Genomic DNA, 17,148 nt, shown 5'->3' with positions numbered 1-17,148 from the left:
CGGCTGAGATGCTGGAGTTCATGCCTCTCCCCGGAGGCTGCGCGTCTGATCCCCAGCACCACATGGTACCCCAAGGACCACCAGGAGTGCCCCCTCCTCAAGAAAGAATCTTGCTGGGACGAAGAGGCAGTATAGTGGGCAGGGTTTTCGCCTTGCATGCAGCTGACTCAGGTACGATCCCTGGCATCCCATATGGTCCCCCGAGCACCACTGGGAGTAATTCCTGAGTTCAGAGACAGGAGTAACCTACAAGCACTGCCGGGTGTGGCCCCTCCCCCCCAAAAAAACACAAAGCATCGTGCCTTTGACTAATTTGGGTTCCTCATAAACATGGCCTTACTTTCTAAGCATTATCTTTCTGGGAATGATCTTGATCGGTATGGAATATTCTAGAAAAGAACCACTCGATAAAAACTATGTGTGTATAACACTATACATAGACACATGTACAGGTATGGTTTTATACATACATATAGACACACCTAACCACTACTTTTGTAATGTAAAATTTTTTTATCTCCATTTTTTGTTGTTGTTGGCCATTTTAATATGTTTTATATAGAAAAAGATAAATCCTGTAAATTATGATGATCGAGAATGATTGGTGACTTGTGACAAGAACATTAAATGCTGGTATGTTTAGTATGTAATGATGTGTTGTTACTCTCTGGAATCTTACTGTGGAAAGCAAAATAATGCATGCTGTCTTCCTGTCTGTCTTTGTCTCTCTGCCTCTGTCTCTCTCTAGTCCACTGATGTACCAAGAGTAGCTCACCACGTTTGAGGGGGTTAAGGTAGAAGGCAACCGATCTCGATCCAAAAATACATCTTAGCACACAAGGCGCAACATGTAAGAACATACTCATAATCTCTCATATAAAGGCTTAATGGCTCTAGGGTGAGATGCAACAATTCTCACACATTTTCCTCTAAGGAAACTTCTTTGCATCATTTTTAGTGCATTATTTATAACAAGCTGTACAAAATAAAAGATTTAGCATCTGCTTTTGGGGCAGGCTTGTGTGGTGGTGGGAAAATTCAAAACAATGGTGGTGGGAAGGGGTCATAGTGGTGGGATTGGTGTTGAAATACTGAATGTAATCAATTAATGTGAATAACTATGAAAATAAAATTTTTTTTAAAAAGCAGGTTTAGGGTCTGGAGCGATAGCACAGCGGGTAGGGCGTTTGCCTTGCACGCAGCCAACATGGCCGACACAGGTTCAATACCCAGCACCCCATATGGTCCCCTGAGCACCGCCAGGAGCAATTCCTGAGTGCATGAGCCAGGAGTAACCCCTGAGCATCGCCGGGTGTGACCCAAAAAGCAAAAAAAAAAAAAAAGCAGGTTTAATTCCTCTACTGTTACCTGGATTTCTTTCACTTTCCCATACTGTGCCACTGAATCACACCCTGTCTCAGCGTCACCTCCAGGTTTAAAAGGTCCCGAGTGGAGAAGACCAGTGTGAAGGAGGCAGAGGTGACCAAGGGGACCAGGCAGATCGCGTTTTCCTCTTGAGGATGTGACTACAGGTAAACGCCCTGGGAACACTAGTGTTTGAAGAGTCCTCAGGAAAACTGCCTTCCCTTTGGGCCCCTTGGGGACTTGAGTTTTTTGGATATGGTCAGCCAAAGTCCTTTCCATCCTCGAGACCCCAAAGTTCCCAGACGGACATAGCCGAGTTCGCACGACCTCTTAGTCTAGCCCACTGATGTACCTAAGCAGCACATGCGTGTTTGGTTTTAACATACTTGCTTGTATTCTCATATACATTCTCCTTCCCTCTCCGAGAGCCCGGCGAGCTACGAAGAGGATCCCACCCGCAAGGCAGAGCCTGGCAAGCTACCGTTGGTGTATTCAATATGCCAAAACAGTAACAACAACAGGTCTCATTCCCCTGACCGCGAAAGAGCCTCTAAAATGGCACCGTTGGGAAGGATGAGTAAGGAGAGGCTGCTAAAATCTCAGGACTGGCATGGATGGAGACGTTACTGGTGCCCACTCAAGCAAATCATGAACAATGGGATGACAGTACTACAGTGATACAGTGAGACTCCAAGAGGAAGCGTTGGCCTGGTCCGGAGTTTGAGAGATGCCAGGTGGCTCCACAACCCAGCTCCGGAAGTCCTGCTTGCTGCTCGACCACTCCAGGGAACATCAGTCCAGCCTGTCCAGCTCGGCCTGGAAGCCTCCATACCCGAATTCCGCCCTAGGAAAAGGAGCGTGACAACTCTACTCAGCACATCACACACCTCCCACAATTGCCCCTCCTGTCACTCAGTGAAGACAGCCGAGGAGGAGAAGAGCAACCACTGCCCCCAGCCATCCCTCGGGTCTCTCAGGCCAGACTACAAAGACCCACCCTCAGCGCGGCAGTAATTCAAGGAAGCCCCAGCACACTGGGTCAGTTCCCCCTGTCATTTCTCTGTCATTCTCTCTGTCATTTCCCCGAGGACTTCCTGACAGGTAAAATTCTGGAAGGAAATGTTGGTTATTTTAGAAAGAAGATGACTTTCATAGCTTTGTGGGGTCAAGGAAAGACAATTTCAATTCTCAGCTGGTCTTGGGAACAAAAACAATATCATTTTTCTGAATAGTCTGAAAGCGCTGGTAATTAATTCCACATTCAAGAAGCTAAATTCTTTTGTTTTGATTTGGGGCTACACCCAGCGATGCTCAGGGGTTACTCCTGGCTCTGCACTCAGATATTACTCCTGGCGGTGCTCGGGGGACCATATGGGATGCAGGAGATTGAACCCAGGTCTGCAGCATGTAAGGCAAATGCCCTACCTGCTGTACCAGACCCAAGAAGCTAAACTTTTAAGAATTAATAACTGACCAGTTATGTGAAAACCTATGCGTGTAGGATAAAGAGAGGACTGATCCAGAGCTACCACCAGTTTTCTTTTTAATAGCAATTTGTTTTATATTTAAATTTTTTAAATTTCCTGTTTGAAATTAAACACTGTGATTTACAAAATTGTTCATAGTACAGTCATTTCAGATATTCAATGTTCCAACACAAATCCCACCACCAGTGTGACCTTCCCTCCACCCATGTCCCAAGTTACGTTCCCCAGCTTTCTCCCTTAGTAATTTCAATTCTAAGCTGGTCTTGGGGATAAAAACAAAATCACATTTTTTCTGAATAGAATATTCCAAAGTGCTGGTGATTAATTCCACATTCAAGAAGACTAAATTCTTTTGTTTGGGAACCACACCCAAAACTAAGGGGCCACTTCTGGCTCTGCAATTAGCAGACATATAATGACTGACTTTATGTTGCTTGTCACAAGATATGTCTCATAGTGGTTTCACCAAAGTCTTGGAGGATTTGCTGAGCTGGGAGGCGCGCGTGAGCCTCTGTGCTGTTTCAGGCTGAGTTTAGTGGGTGTCTCTGTGCCTTCCCCTCTAATGTTCTGTGCTCCCGCCTGGCTGTCAGTCCTGTGACTGTGGAGATCCCCCAACAGCCGCGTCGGTAGCGTGACTCCATGCAGGCCATCTGAGGCCTACCACGTTCCTCTCGGCTGTAACTTCCCTCCCTTAATAGCAACTTCTTGTAACTGAATTTATGAACCCGAGAGAGAGAGCAAAGTGAGTAAGGACTTTGCCTTGCACAGAGCCCTGGTTTGAGCTCTGGCACTCCATGCGGTCCCCTGAGCATCACCTGAGCACAGAGCCAGGAGTCAAGCCCTGAGCATTGCCGGATGTGACCTCAAGACAAGACAAAACTACACTTCTACTCATAGAACTGTATTTCATACAGCTTAGCAAGGCTAGATACTGTGTAAAAAAAAAAAGAAGAAGAAAATAGATGGATTTGGGGGGCCGAGAAGATGCCTCAGTGGTTAGGGACTCAGGCTTTACACATGCTGGGACCTGAGTTTGAATCCTGGCGTCACAGGGTTCCCTGAGCACTGCCGAGTCTTAGCACTGGAGGACCCCCTCACCCACAGCATTTCTGGAGTGACCTTGACGGTCCTTGGCACTGCAGGCGAAAGAAGCTCTATCAGCCCAGTTGGCTGAGTACCACCAGGAGTGGTCTTGGACCTCCTGAGTATTGTTGTGGAAGATGCTCTGTGTGTGTGTGTGTGTGCTTGTACGTGTGTGTGCTTGTACATGTGTGCTTATGCGTATGTGCGTGTGTGTGTGAGTGTGTGTGTTTAATGGATCTAAAACTGTAGTGGCCTATTGGGATGCATGTCATGGTTGGGTACTGTCCTGCTACCTTAGTGTTGATTGTACTGCTTTCTCTCTCTGTAGCCAGTCTGCTTCCTCAAAATTCTATTTTGTCACAATCTATACTGAAGCCAGACACAGGATTGAGCAGGTACCATCGCTACGACCGCTTCTCTTTAATTTGTACAATGCATTTGGGCCTTCCCCTAAATTCATGTCGGCTTGACTGCTGGGGGCCTCCTGACAGCCCAGACCACAGAGGCCCCCTGGGCTGCGTTAGTGGGAAGGAATCGTCCATTTGCTCATTTCAATCTAAGTGATGGAAAACACTCAGGCCCAGCCTGACGGGGCACTCTGTGGATCTCCAGAAGTGTGTCTGTACGTGTCTACATGTCTGTACTTGGAGATGGTGGATGAGTTTGAGGAAACAAGAAGTGGGTGTGGTTCCCGATCCAGCGTGGGTGAGAGATGGTCCGTGGGAGAGGAAAGACAGACCCCTGGCTGGTATCTCTGGGAAAACTCCCGTTAGTGTCAGAAACAAACACATTTCTGTCTTGAGCTCCTCTCTTGGTACTTGAAGTCAGAGTATCAGACCCTCCATTATAATTGAAGTCATTCAGCACCCCAAGGGCTCATCATTTGTAATGATTCTTGGAATGTGTAGTCAAAAGAATTTTTGCTTTGTTATGTTTTGGTTTGAGTCACACCCGATGATGCACAGGGGTTACTCCTGGCCCTGCACTCAGGAATTACTCCTAGCGGTGCTTGGGGGACCATATGGGATGCTGGGAATAGAACCCTGGTCAGCCGCGTGCAAGGCAAATGCCCTACCCACTGTGCTATCACTCCAGCCTAAGGGAACTTCTTAAAAGTAAAAAAGAAAAAATCATATTTGCTGTAGATGTTTTCAGCTGAGGTGGGTGGCTTATGAGAACCATGTCTATCTAAGTCGTTGATTTGAATAATGTGTCCCAGGAAGCTATTATGAATTTCAGGGTTATTCTTCCCCGTGAAATAGCCTATTTGTCAACAAAGAATGTTCGCTCATTTCCCGGCATCGAAAACCTCAGAGAGAAGCAAAGAGAGCTTGGCAGGTCAGATGAGATATTGAGGAACGTTTTGCAGTTTTGCTTTCCAGTGTGGAAAGGTGGAATGGAGGTGAAGCCCAGAGCAGACGGTGCTTCGTGGATGGAGAACAAGTCTCGCCTCCTGCGCCAGCTGGTTCTAAGGCCCAGCGCCAAGGCCGCTACCCAGGACCTGCCCAGCCGTCACGCCCGGTCCTGTCTGCTGCTCAGCCTCAGGGCTTCATGAGAGGACCCGCACTCTCTGAAGAAGAGCAGTCGAGGCGAGAGACCCGAAAAACCAGTGCGGTGTTCTTGAAGTTTCTGTGAGCTCCCACATAGATACATTCATGACTCCCGTAAATAAAAGAGGTGCAGAGCTAAAGTGATGCCCGATGGAAATTATGTTTGTTCTGGAATAATGAATCCTGGGGAAGGGGCTTAGCAGGAGGACACAGACCCCGCAGGTGTGACAGTTCAGGGCTGGTCCCGGCTCAGCCACACGCACCGAAACAAGTTTTAAACTATTGCCAGCATTGTAGGTGAATGAAAAAGATAGAAGATCTCTCAATTTGAAGCTTCCTTTAGCTGCGATTAAGCATGCTGGAACAGAAGGGAAGGGTCAAAGGAAAGCAGCGCCAACATATATCTGAGTCAGACTTCAGGCTGAGATCAGCAAATGGGGGGTGGGAGATTGGTTTTCCATCTAGAGTCTGTTTTCCCAGGTTCTAACAAAGCAGTTTAATCTGTCTGGAAGACCACTTTCACTGGTGTCATTATTCCACAGTGTGTTTTTGTGTCATTTGATTTTTTCAAATGTTTATTAGTGAAACACCATGAAGTACAGTTGTAGGCTTATAAATTTTTGTGCTTGGGTTCCAGTTATACAATGATCTGGTACCCATCCCTCCTCCAGTGCCCATTCTCCATCATTTAAATTTTTTTTAATTTTTGTTAGTGAAACACCATGAGGTACAGTTGTAGATTTACAAATTTTTGTGCTTGGGTTTCAATTGTACAATGATCAAACACCCATCCCTCCACCAGTGCCCATTTTCCACCACCACGGGTCCCAGCATATGTCATTTGATTTTTGATTTTGGGGGCCACACCCAGCAGTGCTCGAGATTTGGTCCTGGCTCTGCACTCAGGGATCACTCCTGGAGGGGCTCAGGGACCATTTGGGGTGCTGGGATCTAATCTGGGTTTGCCATGTGCAAGACAGGCACCCTGCCCATTGTACTACCTCTGTGGCCCCTGTCCCACCTGTCTTTATAAGAGCAGCAAATTGCGAAGACCACAAAGGTCTTTCTAGAGCAGAAACTGCTTTAGGTGACGTTTAAACTCCGGAACCTGGGTGAGTGGTGTTTCACAAACAATTTGCGGTGCGAGGAAAGTTGTGCAATGTCCAACACCTTGGTGACACTTCGGTCAAGTGATGAAGTGTAGCCTAGACAGCAAATGGCCCAACACATCTCAGTTTCGGTACTGATTTGCACAGGTGGGCAGAATGGTGCCTCGGTGGACCCATGGTTCCAGGCAACACTTGGGGGGGCATGAAATGGGGGTTTCAGGCAAGAAGCTCAAGGCCGTGGTGAGTGTGAGGAAGGCTGGGCTTAGGGTTTTGCCCAGAGTGGAAGTCAGGGTGGGCTTTTGTTGGGCTTCATTTTGTTTCAGGGCCACACTCAGCGCTGCTCAGGACTTACTCCTGACTCTGTGCTCAGAGATCACCCCTGGTGGGGCCCTGGGGACACTGTGTGGTGTCTGGGATTGAATTTGAGTCAGCTCTGTGCGAGGAAAGCAGCCTTAATCCAGCCCCCCACCCCTTTTTTAAAATGTATTTATCTGCCACTCTTTTTTTTTTCTTTTTGGGTCACACCCAGCGATGCAGAGGGGTTACTCCAGGCTCATACATTCAGGAATTACTCCTGGCGGTGCTCGGAGGACCATGTGGGATGCTGGGACTCGAACCTGGGTCGGCCGCCTGCAAGGCAAATGCCCTACCCGTTGTGTTATTGCTCCAGCTTCTCTGCCCACCCTATATATATATATATATATGCATATATATATATATATATGCACACAAGAGGCAACCTGTAACAACACGTTAGTGATCTCTTGTACAAGGGCTTAATGGCTCCATGGTGAGATACAACACTTTTCACTCAGTTTCCTCTAAGGAAACTTTTTTGGATCATTGTTAGCGGATTAGGCATAATAAGCAATACAAAAATAACTTATCAGTAAGAGCTTTGGGGGCAGGTCTGGGTGGTGGTGGAAAATGTTGAAATAATGGTGGTGGGATGATGTAATGGTGTTGCGATTAGCATTGGAATATTGAATAATAAATTATTAAGAACACCTTAAAAATAAATAAAATTAAAAATTTAAAAATGTATTTATAAATGGGCACTGGTGGAGGGATGGGTATTTGATCATCGTATAATTGAAACCCAAGCACAAATATTTGTAAGTCTACAACTGTACCTCATGATGTCTCACTAATAAAATTAAAAAATAAAAAAATTTTTAAAAATGTATTTATGTGTCTGTTAGTTAGCCATTCATTCACCCGTTTATTTCTGCCCATTTCTGTTCCTGTCCAAACTGTCACAGCAGGTTCTATGGTGTGTGTCTGTCTCAGGGCTCCTGGCTAAGGAGTGGATGGGGCTGCTCCTTCCCTCACCCCTCACTGTCAAAGGCCCTGGAGGGAGGAGGGTTGATTGGCGCCCTGGGACAGTGGTACCAGCCAGCTCCCACTAGCTGGCTAAGCCCCGCAGAGGTACTTTATGCAGACTAGACAGAGGGGCAGTCAGCTCATCCCACTTACGTTTGTGGTGGGATGCAGGTAAACATCATTTTTAGTTTTGGGGCCGGAGCGATATAGGAGAGCAGGTGAGGCACTTGCCTTCATGCGGCTGACCGCTGACCCATGTTCGATCCCCGGCATCCCATATGGTCCCCCAGGCACCGCCAGGAGTGATCCCTGAGTGTAGAGCCAGAGTGACTGAGCACTGCTGGCTGTAACCCCAAAATTATTTTTAGTTTTTAACAATAAAAAATCCCGAATAACTAAAAACATGAGTGGAGAGAGCTCAGCAGACTGGAGCACAAGCTTGGCACGCAGCAGGCCGAGTCCCGGTCCTGGGCCTTTCCCTTCCAGGGCAGATGTGGCTGTCCGAGGAGCTGGGAAGACAGCGCGCACGCGTGTGTGTGTGTGTGTGTGTGTAACACAGACCAGCTCCCCGAGCTCCTCCGCCTTAACAGAGAATCACATGGATTCTAGTCCTTGGTCCTCTAACGCTGCCGCTCCCCTCCACGACTTGAATTATGTGGCCGAGGCTGAATTTGGCTCCGTGCGCTTCCTCCAGATTCCATGATGACTTCCTGAATTTGTTGTTCACTCAGGGTAGAACGTTTTTACGGGCAGTGGAAATTGGCTTCTCTGCACTTAAACCCAAGTATCAAGGTCACAGCTGACTGCCTGGAAGCTGGGTGCAGAATTCCCAACACTTCTGTCGCTAGTGTACACTTTCTTTCCTGAAAAGAGCTGTGGTTTCTCTTTGCCTCTGCTGACTTTACAGAGATTCTGTTAGGGTACAATCTAGGGCCGGGGACAGAGAGAGCATCCACACCCTTGGAAGGACAGCCCCAGTGGCTCTCTCCTTGGTCAGGTCGCACTGTGGCACTCTGGACACGAGATAAGGAAAAACATGGGAAATCGTAGGCAGGATTCACGGTGGGCACTAAAACAGAGAGTTCAAGGTTGTGAATGGATATTCCACCCAATCCATTTCTCAATCGACCTGTGTAAGGAAACATTAAACTAAACTTAGCAAAATTAAAAAAAATATTTTTTACTTTTGGGCCATAGCTGGAGGGGGTTTTGGGTCATACCTGGAGAGGGCCTGGGAGACCATACGTGGTGCTGGGGATTGAACCCTGGCTGGCTGCACGTATGGCAATCACTCTACCCATTGCTCTTTTGCACCAGCCCCTTACCAACATTTAAAGATTAACAGTGCCAGGAATTACTCCTGGCAGTGATCATGGACCCTATGGAATGCTGGGGATTGAATCCATGTCAGCCATGTGCAAGGCAAACAGCCTCCCCTACTGTGCTAGGGCTCCAGCCCCAAAGTTGATGCTTTAACTCCATAATTTTAATGTTGTATACAGATTGTCTAGATGTTCTTAAAATGACAAATAGAGGAAAAGTAAATTGTTGGAGTACACGGAGCTTAGGTTTATCAGGTTGCACCCACCACAGTGCTCCCGAGTCACTCCCATTACTTTGTCTATCTGTAACCTCTTCTATGCTCTCTTCCCCAACCAATTTGTAAGGTCTCATCCTGCTTAGACACTGAAGCTGTACTGTAAGTTAATATTGTCTTTCTCCTCTCCTTATGTCTTTTGTGCAGTTTACTTTAATGCAATGTCCTTTTGTATAGATACAGGAAGACAGTTAATTAATATTTATGCTTTATAATCCCATCAACGGCCAAGACTCAGAGACTATAAAATCCAGCTCCCAGAGGAGAACAGTGCAGTCTTCTGCCCCCGCGCCTGACTGTTCCTCGCCGGGGCCCCTTGGAGGGGAGCGGGTTGAGCTTTCCTCCCCGCCCCGACCAGGGCTCCGGCAGCTGAAGACCTCCAGGACCAGCCACCACCATGCTGAGACCACTCTCCGCACAGATGAAGGTACTGGCAGAGGGACAAAGCCACGCGGGTTCCGGGGCCGAGATCTCCAAGCCTACTCGGATTGGAGTCGAGCATCTTCCACCCAGATCCTCCAAATTCCAGTAGGCGGGGGTCACACCCACCACCTGGCCCCCTGGCACCGTGTAATCCCATCAACGGCCAAGACTCAGAGACTATAAAATCCAGCTCCCGGAACCATGCGGCCGCATTTGCGGCCGTGCGACATCTTATCAGGACATCTTTTTATGACATCTTATTATCTCATTCCTACTTTGGACAAACTTGCAGGCTATCGAATATAGCCTGCCCACAGGGCAGAGTCTGGCAAACTCCCCGTGGCGTACCAAATATGCCAAATACCAGTAACAATATGGGTCTCATTCTCCTAAAGAGCCTTGAATATAATCTCAGGGCTAGGATGAAAGAGATGTTACTGGGGCCTGCTCGAGGCAATCGACGAATAACAGGATGATGAAATGAAATGAAAATGAAAATGCTTTATAACTTAGGATTTAATTGGCTTTGGATATTATACACTCCTGGGCATCTGCCTTCTCAACTTAAGCCTCAGTTGCCCTCACTTCCTAGCACTTCAAGGGCAGGGTCCCAACGTGGGACTGGATGGAACCAGGACAAGCCGGTAAGTTATGTGCTACCCTGGCATCGCGATGGGCCAGGCCAAGGTGTCATGATTCTTAACTATAAGTTAAGAGTTTGATCATAGGCAAATGCTGTCATGATCCAAAAGTAACGACGAGACTAGGACCCTGCTGCTAGGAATAGGAAAGATATCTGGCCTGAGCACGATAGTCTGAGATTGAGATGGCCCTGGGAGAGCAATTCTATAAGCTCAAGGTATTTCTTACTGTGTCCATACAAAATGATTAATATTATGTGTGCTTATGTTGGTTGGACAAGGAGAGGAGAAACACGTCCTAGAAGCAGTTTTCCTATGTGTCCTGACTAGCTTGGATGAGATTGAACCTTTCTCCCCTCCAAACTGCCTTCAGTAAATGATTTCAGTATAATGAAGCAGCTTCCCTTTTCCACAGAAACCTAGCTGGTCTTGGATATGCAGATCTCAGGTGCTAGCCAGGCCTGATCTTTGGATGTAGATTCCCAGCTCTGGCCAGGCTGGTCTTTGGGATGCAAATCCAAGTGCTTGTAGCTTATAGAAGGTGAGGCTTCCAATGAAAAAAATAAAATAAAATAAAATAAAATAAAATAAAACCTGTTACTTCACTGCTCGTCTACTCCTGAAATTCTTTTCTGCGAGTGAGACAAGAACCCCAGAAACCTCGGGTAAGGCTTGGGACTGGTCTCTCCTTTCCTGCAAAGAGCAAATTCTCGCCCCAGCTTGAGTCCGTGGCTCCCCGAGCAATCGGGTGGCGGGGATTAACTCCCGTGCCGAGAAGATCAAGCGGACTTCAGGTGTGGCTTGACGGCCACCTTGTGGGGCTGGCGGGGCTTAGGCCCGTGCTGAGCAGGTGCTCACTGCAGACTTTACCGGTCCTAGCCTACCCAGGGTCCCGGGTGGCAGAGGCGGGTGGGGAGAAAGTGACCGTCTTTCTCCTCCCCACTTCACATAAGTCACCCGTGGGGCCCACCAACATCAATGAAATTGACTCGGTGGTTTAAAGGAATGCCTGGTAAGTGCAAGGGCTTGGATTTGAGTCATAAATATCTGGATCAAGAAGGTTCTGCTGTCTGTGATCCCAGGTAAGAAGGACCCAAAATTTGGTTTAAAGACTTAAAGTTCTCGGGAGTTGGAACGATAGTACAGCGGGTAGGGAGTTTGCCTTGCATGAGGCCGACCCGGGTTCGATTCCCAGCCTCCTATATGGTCCCCTGAGCACTGCCAGGAGTAATTCCTGAGTGCAGAGCCAGGAGTAAGCCCTGTGCATCGCTGGGTGTGACCCAAAAAGCCCCCCCATAAAAGGCTTAAAGTTCTTGTTCAGGCAAGTGCCAGGCTCTGTACACCTCTGCCTGCTGAGGCAATCCTGACCCACCTGATTTTAGGGATCCCCAGCAGGAAGGACAGCTCATTCGCTCGTTCCCTCTGAAGCACCCAGGTGAAGCGTGAGGTCCTAGATTTAATCCCTGGTGTCACACATGCACCAAGGCAGCCCAACCAACCCAGGGTCTGTGGTCCCTGGCAAGAACTCAAAGTATAGAGAAAGGGAAATATTTCCTGCAGGCAAATGATGAGTAAGAACTCCTGGGTAAATGAGTCAAAGCACTGCTATAAAAATGAGCACCTCTGAGCAGTCATTAAAGTTTCATTCTAGTGACATCAACTGGATGTGACTCGAGGAGGAAGCACCTTGTAAAGCAGATGCTGTTGGCGCTGTAGCCATAGTTACCATACTGTGGCCCCACAGTCACTTAATCCGGCTCAGGGAAGAGAAGTGAGCAAACAAGTTTCAGCACCATTTTTCATTCTAGACTCGCAAGCTACCCTACAGATAACGGAAATCACAAGGTCGATTGCTGTGTTGGACAGGGGATGAAATATTGCTACGAGAGGAATTTTCGAATGGGTGAAACAAAACAGGCGTCTTTGAATATGAACTAGAAAGAAAACATGTCACATAAAATCATTTCAACACTCTTTGGTGTGTGGTGCGGAGGTCTGGGGCCACCCCCTGTGGGGCTCGGGGACTATTCCTGGCTCTGGGCTCAGGAGTGTCCCATGGAAGAGCATGGAGAACCATATGTGGTACCAGAGAACCAACTGGGATCAGACACGCATGAGACAAGTGTCTTAGCCCCTGTACTATGTCTACCCTCTCCCCCATACTTCTCCCTCCCTCCCTCTCCCTCTCTCTCCCTCTCTCCCTCCATCTCTCTCTCTCTCCCTCTCTCTCCCCTTCCCTCTTCATTTTTGGGTGCTAGGGTTTGAAACCATGGCCCCACACATGAGAAACATATACGATGCCACTGATCGTCATCCCAAGCCTTCAAGAGATTTATAAATCTGAAGAACGAAAGCAAACACACAGGAGGAAGGACTGTCTCCTCTAACTGTAATGCTGCTCATAGCTCCTGCGTGTGGGCTACTGGCCCAGGAGAGGTGGATTTTAGGACCAGGAAGTTCAGTTCACTCCCTCCATCATCAGTGGGACAGAAAGCGCTCTACTTCCTGTTTGCAGAGACCCTTGGGGGACCTGCTGAATTCCTGGCCCTCTGGGTGGGGACAGGCTCTCATGGGAGCTCTTTCTTTGCATTCAGCCAGGTAACAGCAGCTAACGTCACAGTTCTCAGTGGCTTCCAGTAATTCTTTAAGCTCAAAATTTACTCCTCCTTGTTCTCCTTTTCCTCCTCCTCCTCCTCCTCCTCCTCCTCCTCCTCCTCCTCCTTCTCCTCCTCCACTTCCTGCTCCTCCTCTTTCTTCCTCCTCCTTCTCCTCCCCCTTCTTCCTCCTCCTCCTCCTCCTCTCCCCTTCCCCCCTCCACCTCTCGCTCTCCTCTTCCTTCCCTTCCTCCTCCTTCCCACACCTGATGATGTTCAGGGATGATTCCTGGTGCTCTACTGAGGAATCACTCTTGGTGGGGTTCATATGGGGAGTCAAGGATCAAACTCAGGTTGGCTGCATGAAAGACAAGTACCTTAGCCACTGTACTATATTTGTGCTTTCTTTCTGGGCCCTTATTTTTATTTTTTCACAGCGCCAGGGGGCCAGTTGGTGGGTGTGACCCCCGCCTACTGGAATTCGGAGGATCTGGGTGGAGGATGCTCAGCCCCATCCAAGTAGGCTTGGAGATCTCAGCCCCGGGACCCGCTTGCCTTTTTCCTCTGCCGGTACCTTCAGGTGTGCGGAGAGTGGCCTCAGCATGGTGGTGGCTGGTCCTGGAGGTCTTCGACTACTGGAGCCCTGGTCGGGGCGGGGAGGAAAGCTCAACCCGCTCCCCTCCAAGGGGCCCCGGCGAGGACAGCCAGGCACGGGGGCAGGAGACTGCACTGTTCTCTTCCAGGAGCTGGTTTTATAAAACCAGATGGCCGCGCGACATCTTATTATGACATCTTATTATCTCATTCCTACTTTGGACGAACTGGCAGGCTACTGAATGTCATCTGCCCACACGGCAGAGTCTGGCAAACTCCCCGTGGCGTACCCAATATGCCAAATACCAGTAACAATGATGGGTCTCATTCTCCTAAAGAGCCTTGAATATAATCTCAGGGCTAGGACGAAGGAGACGTTACTGGGGCCTGCTCGAGGCAATCGACGAATAACAGGATGGTTGTGATTGTGATTGTGATTGATTTTTATTTTTATCCCTGAAGGAAATAACTATGTAAGGGAAAATTAGTGTCACATAGGATGGAAAATGGAAAAGGAAATCACACTATTATAAGACTCTTATGCAGCATCCACATATTATTTAAAGAAGGCTTGCTAAGTCAAGGCTTTGTAACGTATAAACACTAACCCAAAGACCGAAAGCTAAAAAGTAGAATTGACAAACCAATAGTAGGAAATAAAGGGAGAAAATAAGCAGAAAGCAAATGGCATAACGAAAGAACAAACAACGAGATGGCATATTTCATCCCATCTATCAGTGGAAATGGTTATAAACCCTCATTCTCCAAGAACACGTTAGATCCCATCAGCTGGAAGGCATACTGTGACGTATTCTGAAGTGCAAAAAGCAATAGGAGGCACTGCATCTGATTCAGCACAGTTCCCTGTTTCAGAAGCAGTCAGGAAAAAGTGCTTCTTCAGTCCCCTCAGCTGTTTTGTCTCTATTTCTAAAAGATAGAAAGATAGGTAGACAGCTGCTGGAAAATGGCTGGCTCGCTGGGGCAGATGGAGTGATTCGAGAATGCAAAGTGTGGAAGAGTAAATATTGACTTTTTAGCATAGATCTCTCCCTGGGGAAGTGGGTGGGCGAGGTCAGGGAGACAAAAGGTGATGGACAAAATGCAAACATACGTGTGACAAAGTGCTCCAAACCTCATGAAAGGCGATTGATTACAGTACTGCTGGCAACAAAAAGGAGTCTTGGACACAGACCAGGGCTAGGTGATTATGTGGAAGCAGCGGAAGGCACAGATGGTAGGTGTTTTCTTTCTTAGTCTCTGGAACCTTAATGTGGTCTTTCTAAGAAAATGTTCCAGAACTCATTTGTGGAATATAAAATAATGTACTATGAGACTGACACCCAAGGACAGTAGACACAGGGGCCAGGAAATTGCCCTGTAGTTGGAAGCCTGTCTCATGAGCTGGGGGAGAAGGCAGCTGGAAGAGAGAAGGGATCACTAAGTCAATGATGGTTGGAGGAATCGTTTGGGATGTGAGATGTGTGCTGAAAGTAGAGGAAGGACCAAACGTGATAGACTCTCAGTATCTGTATTGCAAACCATAATGCCCAAAAGGAGAGAGAGAGAGTATGAAGGAAATTGCCCACCATGGAGGTAAGGGGAGGGCTGGAAAGGCGGGGAGTGATACTGGGGACTTTGGTGGGGGAGAATGTGCACTGGTGGAGGGACGGGTGTTCGATCATTGTATGATTGAAACTCAAACATGAAAGTTTTGTAACTGTATCTTATGGTGACTCAATTAAAAAAAAAGAAGGAAAGAAAAAAAGAAAACGTTGCAGGGATAAAACCAGGAGGTTTAGACAAATGGAGAAGTGTATTTTACACAGTGTATCGGAGTGTTCTTGTGTCTCCTCTTGATTTGATGGAAGGAAACAGACGGGCGTGACAAAGCCCTGGGAGAAAACCATCAGGCTTAAGGCGCTGGCATGCAGCAGGGCCTGGCACGGGCACTGCCTGTTACTGGAAAGTGCTGATTCAGCATGGCCAGAAACGGCCCCCGAAGTTAAAAATTAGTGACTTGTTGTTCTTTGGTTGCAAGTAGCGGGCATTGACTTTGGCAGGCTTCAAGGAAAGGAAATGATTGGGAATAATAGAAAACTCGTCTCAAAATAGAGGCAGCTGCGATAGGAGGAAAAAGGCAGGAAGGTCAAGCCAGGATGGCCCAGGGCTGGGGCAATTTGCTCAGCTGGTTGCATGGAAATGAATGAATTACCAGCTGACCTTCCTGGGCCAGCGAGATACAGCAGTATAGCGGGTAGGGCACCAGCCTTGCACACAGCCGACCCGGGCTTGATCCCTGGCGCCCTGTGGGGTTGACCGTGAGCATCACCAGTGTAGAGACAGGAGTAATCCCTAAATGCTGCTGGGTGTGGCCCCCTGAAATAACTGACCTTCTTTCAGCTGCCAACACTGGCTCTGGAGTCCGAGTCCTGGAGGATAGAATGGGTCTCACAGAAAGCCAGGGGTTTTGTCTTCTCAGAAAAAAAAAGGACTCTGTATTCCTCTAACTCTGATGAGCCTCAGGACTTGGTCGAAAACTTACTCTGATCTCTTAGAGAACAGTGTTATTGAAGACAAAGGAAATAACAGGGGTTGAGAGCTCAGGTCCCAGCCCCCAGCCTGTTCACTGGAGAAGTAAATTTTCTTTTTGCTTTTTGGGTCACACCCTGTGATCCACAGGGGTTACTCCTGGCTCATACATTCAGGAATTACTCCTGGTGGTGCTGGGGGTGGGGGGGCGGGGGACCATATGGGATGCTGGGATGCTGGGAATTGAACCTGGGTCGGCCGCATGCAAGGCAAAAACCTTACTCACTGTGCTATGGCTCCAGCCCCAATCATACTTTCTGATGTGTTGTTTTTCCTCTTGAAGAAACAGTGTGTGGCCTCATGAGATCTGTCAGAGTTAAACATCCTGTACGAGGTCACTGGACATAGAATATTAATGAGGTGAGTCAAGAGCAGCCTAACTTGAACCTCTGGACCGAGAAGGCAACGGGAACTCAGGCAACGGGGCCCCTGACATTTAGTCCGTCTCTGCTAGGGCATCACATCCGTCTGCCCGCCTCCACTCACACAGATGAAAACCAAGGTCACAGGGTTAGACTGTATTCTGCTGTTCAAACATTCGTATTATTAAATTCTTAAATACTGCAGAATTCTTTTATTATAGGGCTTAGCGTGAACATCCAGCCTGCAGTAAATTCTATTAACAAAATTGCTTGGACTGAAATATTGGTAAAGCATGTGCATCTGAAATTTGGACTTAAGTTCATCTTTGGACTAAGTTTAGGAAGGTGAAGAGATCCACGCATTTAATCCTTTCTCTCGCAAAGGCTGGCAAGCTCCCCGTGACATATTCGATATGCCAAACAAAGTAACA

The 17,148-nt window shown here is 47.9% G+C and overlaps 1 protein-coding gene across 2 annotated transcripts in view; it reads right to left on the bottom strand.

Annotated features, from left to right (window-relative positions):
- Positions 1-17,148, bottom strand: part of ANKH (ANKH inorganic pyrophosphate transport regulator) — a 326,406-nt gene that overhangs the window by 129,871 nt on the left and 179,387 nt on the right. The window lies entirely within an intron of this gene.

This window comes from Sorex fumeus, unplaced genomic scaffold (assembly GCF_029834395.1).
Source record: "Sorex fumeus unplaced genomic scaffold, SorFum_2.1 ptg000264l, whole genome shotgun sequence".
In the NCBI taxonomy this organism is placed as follows: domain Eukaryota; kingdom Metazoa; phylum Chordata; class Mammalia; order Eulipotyphla; family Soricidae; genus Sorex; species Sorex fumeus.
Note: the sequence above shows the minus strand (reverse complement) of the source record. Positions and strands in the feature narration are given on the sequence as shown.